The sequence below is a fragment of the Vespa velutina genome, chromosome 12, assembly GCF_912470025.1.
Source record: "Vespa velutina chromosome 12, iVesVel2.1, whole genome shotgun sequence".
Taxonomy (NCBI): Eukaryota; Metazoa; Arthropoda; class Insecta; order Hymenoptera; family Vespidae; genus Vespa; species Vespa velutina.
The window spans coordinates 1,791,665-1,799,164 of NC_062199.1; positions in this window are offsets into that span (position 1 = coordinate 1,791,665).

Here is a 7,500-nt window from a genome sequence, read left to right on the forward strand (position 1 = left end):
CTCTCTATATATATATATATATCTAATTCAAGATATCTATTATGCGATCAAAGCTGATTCTAAATCGAACGATTAGGTCATTTTACGGTGAAAGGGGTAAATCGGTAACTTTCTCGTAAAACTTATAGATGATAAAGAAGGGAGATGGGTGGTGATGATGATGATGATGATGATGATGGTGATGGTGGTGGGGGGAAGTGCTGGAGATGGTAGAGTGAGGAGAAGCTGAGGGGTGGGGGGGAGGGAGGGGCGGGCGAATTTAGTTAGCTTGTGTCGCGAACGTGTACCACAGGGGACGGTCGTGCGAGGCTTGGAAGGACAGAGGTTTTAAAATAAGCACCAGAGACCCAGTGCTTTGCCAATGGCTCCTCTTTCTCTCTCTCTCTCTTTCTCTCTTTTTCTCCCTCTCTCTATCTGGTTGTCTTTCTTTCTCTTTCTCTCTCTCTCTCTCTCTCTCTCTCTCTCGCTCTCTTTTTCTCTATCGGCCCCAAAGCGGTCCATGCATGCTCTCTATCTCAGCAGTCGTTGATCGTGCACCGTGCTCGCAACAACCGTACCTCTAAGTAAAGCTGTTACGACCGGTGTGTTATGGTCAATCTCGTCGCGATTTTTTTCTTTTCTTTTCTTTCCTTTTTCTTCCATATTTTTTTTTCTTTTTTTTTAAATAGTGATCTAACGTGAAAATCTTCTTCTTCTTCTTCTTCTTCTTGAGAGACAGAGAGAGAGAGAGAGAGAGAGAGAGAGAGGGAGGGAGGGAGGGAGGGAGAGAGAGAAAGAAAGAAAGAGATAAAGAGAGAAGAGCTTTCGTGATATTACGAGGAAAAAAAGGGGCAAATATGCTTTATAAATCAAAAGCATAAGGAAAAAAAGGGACAAACACGTGTTCTCGTGATCGATATTATCAAAATGTGTTAACGTAGTTTTTTGTTCGATTCAGTGACTCATATAAATTATATATATAATCGAATAATGATCTAAAGGCTCGGAAGGGAAAAAAGAGGAGAAGAAGGTCGTAAGAGCTTAGAAAAGGACACGTGTAACGTGATTGAAGAAATATTACGTATCCTTGTGTCATTATTACTCGGTTCGATTCGGTGATCTAATCAGAAATAAAGATCGAAGGTTTATTATTGTTTTTTTTTTTAGACTTTCGAGTGTTTCAGAAAAAAAATAAATATCGACGATATTTTAGAAGGTAAATAAATGCAACAAAAAGCAAAAAAAAAAAAAAAAAAAAAAGAAAGAAAAAAGAGGAAAAAGTTATGAAAGAGAAATGAAAAAGATTGAGATATAGTGGACATATTTAAATTAATTTTTGGTTACAATCTCGTCTCTTTTGACGTGACGTTTGAATTTTGAAAATCACGTGTAATACTGGCGCTTATTACTCACGCTAAATTTGTCATAGTTGAAGGAAACAAGAGAAAGAGAGAGAGAGGGAGAGAGAGAGAGAGAGAGAGAAATTTGATCATCTCTCTGTGTGTGGGTGTGTGTGTGTGTGTATGCAAGCGTATGTGTATGCGTGCGTTTCGTGTATTAACGTCATCTTTCGCACGTTCTGAGCTCGTAAATGGACTCTTAAGATAATATTTTCTAACTCGATTTAGAAAATTTCTCTCTCTCTTTTTTTTTTCTCTTTTTCTTTTTTTTTTTTTTTTTTTTTTTTTTCTAAAATCATTGCTACAACTTTTAGTTTCTTCAATTTTTTTTCTTTTTCTTCTTCTTCCTCTTTTTTTTTCTTTTTTTTTTCTTTTTTTTCTTTAAATCATCTAAAATCATTTTCCATTAAGCATTTGAATAATTAGACAGACAAATGATTTGATTTTTAGAAAGATGGTACTTTATTTTTTTCCTTTTTCCTCTTCTTTTTCTTCTTCTTTTTTTTTTTTTTTCCTTCAATATCTAAAACCATTCCCGTCCGCCGTATTTGTTAAATCATCCGATCATTTTTTTGTTTGAGATTAAGGATTGATTGACAAAAATCATTGGATCTTCTAAAAGGATATTATTTTGAATTTCTATGATTACGTTCCTTTTAAATCATTTGATCGTTAGATTATTAAGATAATTAATTCGTTCGAATAAATGACAAAAGAGTCATTTAATATCCATTTGGATCGTGACGTTTATTTATTGTACAAAAAAAAAAAAAAAAAAAAAGGAAAAAAAAGAGGAAAAAAAAGAAAAAAGAAAAAAAAAAAGGAAAAATTGAGAAAACAAAAATGATTTAATTTTCAGAAAGAAGTCGCATCAGAGTGTGATTTCGCTAGAAGGAATAATATCGGAATAGAACATCAAAGTGTGAGAGATGAAGCAGTGAATCATCAAGGAGACACGAATTAGAGAGATTTCTAAATAGTGTTTGAAGGGAAAGAAAAAAAAATATATATATATATATATGTATATATGTATATATACATATAAAGTGAGAGAGAGAGAGAGAGAAAGGCGAGAAAAAAAAATAAGTAATATAAGTGGTGAGAGTCAGCACGTGGTTAGCTCAGTCACGAGCATCACAAATTTTTGGCGCCTTCCTTTTGGAACGAGGATTATACGTCCTTTATTCATACGTTTTACTTAAATATACAGATATATACACACACATACATACATATATATATATATATACATATATATACATACATACATATGTGTTTGTATGAAATGAGTGGAATAAGTGATATCAGAAGAATTATCTAAGTGAGAGAAGGTAAACAACTATGTGACAAGAAAAAGACTAAAAAAAAAGAATAGAAAAAAAAAAAAAAACAGAAAAAAAAAAGAAAAGAAAAGGAAATATAATAAGAAAACGGCAGCAGATGTCAGGTGTTAGTTGTGTCGAAAACGATTTACAATATTCGAATAACTTATACACCACCAATATAGAGTTAGCACTCATGGGAATTCAAAGTACTGCACAGTTCGTCGAAAAGTACCACCATATTATAGGTGAGCTATTATTATATAATATCTTTATATGTATATATATATATATATATATATAGATTAATTTTTTTTTTAACAAACTAATGAAAAGAAAAAAAGAAAAAGAAAAAGAAATTAATTAGGAGGAGAAGCAATAGAATGACTTTTCTTTTAAAATTTCTTCCTTTTTTTTTTCTTTTTTTTATCTTCTTTTTTTTCTTTTTTTTCTTTTTTTTTTTTTTTTATACTTAGTATCGTTAACGCAATCGTGCGAAAAAAAGTGATTAAAGGAACTCGGTTGAGATTACTGATTGATTAAGGAACGTTAAAGTACTCAATTCTTCTAATTTCTCTATTCAGTCGTCGGCGTTTTATGCGTTTATAATGTTAGCCAAAAACATAGAGTATATGTATATCAAAATCGACTTGCGAAATTTTCTATTCTTATCGTTCGTCAACATGCGAAAGTTTTCTTCTTCGTCTCCTTCTTCTTCTTCTTCTTCTTCTTCTTCTTCTTCTTCTTCTTATTCTTATTATTATTCTTATTATTATTATTATTATTATTATTGTTTCTCTTTCTCATCTTGAGTATTTTTAAATTATTTTTCTTAGATAATAATTAGCCTAACTTTCCTAAAGTTTATCAGCTGATATTTATATTATCAGCTGATCAATGAAAACGTCATTCATTTGTCAGAATCTTTAGTAATGGAGGAAGAAACAAAAAAATATTTATCAGGAATTGTTGAGAGAACAATGACTATAAAGAAATTCTTTAGTATTACGTATTACCTATAAATCTGTCGATTCGTACGTTTCTACCGTGTGCTTGGTCATTAGAGAAACGTTAACTTCAATATGTGAAAGTTGTCTTCTCTTCCTTGCTATGTCCCTGTTAAGTGATAATTCAGAGTAGACCAAAAGGTTCCTAGGTGATGTTAAAAAAAAAAAAAAAAAAAAAAAAAAAAAAAAGAAAGAAAGAAAGAAATTAATTTTCTCTTTCTCGAGACTTTTTAAATTAAATTTATTTCTTTTTTACAAACCTAGTTTATAGTACAGCTAAATTAATCTAACTACAAATTTAATAAGTCTCGAGAAAGAATAATTAATTAGTTTCTAAAATCATTTAGAAACTTTTGTCTCTCTTCTTCACCTTTTCCATCTTTCTCTCTCTCTCTCTCTCTCTCTCTCTCTCTCTCTCTCTCTCCTTCCTTATCACGTTGATCGGACTAATTCAAGTTTTAATTATTTATATATATATATATATATATATATATATATATATATATATATATAAAAGAAAAAAAAAAATTGTGCTCTAATATCATTTTGTTTGAAATCGTTAATCCCTAAGACCCAAGATTGTCCTGTTGGAGCCATTCCAGTCCTGTTTTCATCAGAACAGAATAATCTATCATCATTAATTAATATGTTTGAAAAAGAAAAAGAATGTCAACGTTTCGAAGAAAGAAAATAATCATGAGGATGAGGAAGTGGTGGAAGAAAAAAAAGAAGAAGAAGAAGAAGAAGAAGAGGAAGATGAAGATGAAGATGAAGATGAAGATGAAGAAAAAAAGTCATCATCGTTAAAAGATATGTATTTTCTTCCGATCAAGTTCTCCCGAAAACGTGTTTCGATCGAAACGTGATCGACAGTCGGACAGTGATCAGGGTGGGTGGAGTCTCGTATAGTATATTTAAAACCGTTTCGTCAGAGGGATTTTCCCAGTCCGTCTTGAGTATGTCAGGAAGACTGACACGTTCGATAATCCATCGACTTGCCACCCGCAAGAGAGAGAGAGAGAGAGAGAGAGAGAGAGAGAGAGAGAGAGATCGTTTATACGTCTACATATACCATATACCCCACGTTTCCTAGTTATATACTAGGGAGGATGAGGAGGAGGAGGAGGAGGAGGAGATGGAGGCCTGTTCTATCAGCACGAAATTTCCTTTTTTTTCTCCCTCCTCTTTCTCTCTCACTCTTTCTCTTTTTTCTTTTTCTTGTTTTTATTTTGACACCCACACTCCATCTTTGTCGTCACACGCAAAATGTGAACAATTAATATCCCTTGGCTTATGTAATAATTGGATAAGAGATTGATAGAGATTCTTTTTATTTTTTTTATTTTTTTTTTTTTTTTATTTTTTTCCCCTTTTTTCTTTTTCTTCTTCTTTTTTTTTTTTTTTTTTTTTTTTTTTTTTTTTTTTTTTTTTTTACCCCTGACGATTTAAATCTCATTAATGGTCATTAATCTATAGCAGGATTATTAAATTAGGATTATTATTAGTATAAATCAATCTTATTGATTGTCTGATCAATAGAAAAGAAAAAAAAAAAAAAAGAAAAGGTTAATTTAGCTTTTTATTAGAGTCATTCAAATTAATTGGAAAATTTGACTGGCTGTTTTTATTCGATTAGAAAATTTCAACTTTGGATATTAAATTAAAGAATATTTTTATGTTTTGTATATTAACATATTAAATCAGGATTATATATATTTATATATATATATATATAAAAAATATTTATTGAAGTTTATGAGGGAGAGAGAGAGAGAGAGAGAGAGAGAGAGAGGTAGAGAGAGGTAGAGAAAGAGAGAGAGGTAGAGAGAGTTAGAGAAAGAGAGAGAGGTAGAGAAAGAGAGAGGGGTAGAGAGAGAGAGAGAGAGAGAGAGAGAGAGAGAGAGAGAGAGAGAGAGTGTAAATTAGGTTTGACCGATAACGAGTTCTCTTTTCTAATACTATCACGTATCACGAGAGTATGTAGGTAAATAGCACGTCAAGACTACTTTATTGAGAGTCTACTGCTATTCTAATTTTAGTCAAGAGGCGAGGGGAAACCGAGCTATTACGATTATAGTTATTTAGAACTAAAAATAAAATTACTCGCGCGAGAGAGACAGAAAGAGAGAGAGAGAGAGAGAGAGAGAGAGAGAGAGAGAGAGAGAGAGAGCGTGAGAGAGAACGTACTATCGTGAGTATTTGTATCTGTTCTATCTGTTAGATTAAGAAAATCATTTGTAATTTGTTAAGTAACCCTAGTAAAATATCTTTAGATAGGATTCTTCCCCTCCCCTTTCTCTCTCTCTCTCTCTCTCTATCTATTTATCTATCTATCTATCTATCTATCTATCTATCTATCTATCTCTTTTTAACTTTGTTTAGTAATCACTATGACCACCTGTGTCCGTACGGTATACGTCGTATAGAAAAACCCTTAACTTGGATCTTGACGGATCGTTCGTTGGATCCATTTGTACACCCACGAAGATCAGTTCTCTGGATCATTGCCAACTCGCTGTGTCTGTCACTACCAGTGTGCCTCGTCTTTAGCTTGTGGTAGACAGTGAGAGAGAGACAGAAAGAGAGAGAGGGAGAGAGAGAGAGAGAGAGAGAGATTCGTAGAGTTAGAGAGGACTGACTGAGAGAAAACTTGTGTGTTTTCTATCTCTATCTCTATCTCTATCTCTATCTCATTCTCTCTCTTTCACACACACTCTCTTTCTCTCTCTCTCTCTCTCTCTCTCTTTTTCTCTTGCAAGAGCATATGTCAAGGAAAATTTTCTGATGCTAGATCTTCCCTAGAATACGTCATAGTCACTAAAATTATTCTTACCAAGTTAGAAATCATAATTCATCAAAGATCAAAAAAAAAAAAAAAAAAAAAAAAAAAAAGAGAAAAGAAAAAGAAATATAATTATTACTTGATAAACATCTATGATCGTTGCCGATATATTAATGATCAATTCGGGTTTTTATTATATTATCGTTTGCCTTTAAAATTAATTTCTATATTTTTGATTATAGAAATTTCCCTTTTTAATTGGCATTAATGTCTACTTGATATTTTTCTATTTTATCGTTTTCGCATTTCGTAGAGGATTATTAAAGGCGACTTAAAATGAATGAATTATTTTCTGAAATTTTATTTCTTATATGAGAGACTCCTTTGAAAATTAGACGTTAATGATCTATCGAAGAGCGTGTTAAAAGTTAGACGATTCGGCATACTCTCACATTCATTGTCGTCGACGTAAACTTTGGCAAAAGATCATCATATAATACATCCATTCGCACGTTGGATCACAAAAGTTCTTCTTCCGTCTGGCATATAAACTGCACCATATAATCCATAAATAAACACTATCCATTTTCACCGACATCAAGCATATTTGCGATTTAAATATGCCGAAGGTGTGTTGTTTAGATTCCATATAGTTTAGGATTTAGGAATAGGAGAATGATTTATACTACGTTGAAATTTTTAATTTCATTATTTTTCTTTTTTTTTCTTTTTTTTTTTTTTTTTTTCTCTCCTTTTATATCTGTATCGAGATTTTACATAACTCGGGTATATAAATTTATTATTGTGATTCAATGTAAACGAAAGTTAGTAGGTGTTGTTTAAAATTATTCATGACATAGCAGCTATTTCGATATTCGCGATTTTCTTCTATAGTTCATAGTGAAATATATATATATATATTTTGTTAGATTTTTCTAAATTATTAATTACCGATCGGGTAATAAAATTCATCAATGGTACCATCTAATGAATTTTTTATCTATGATATT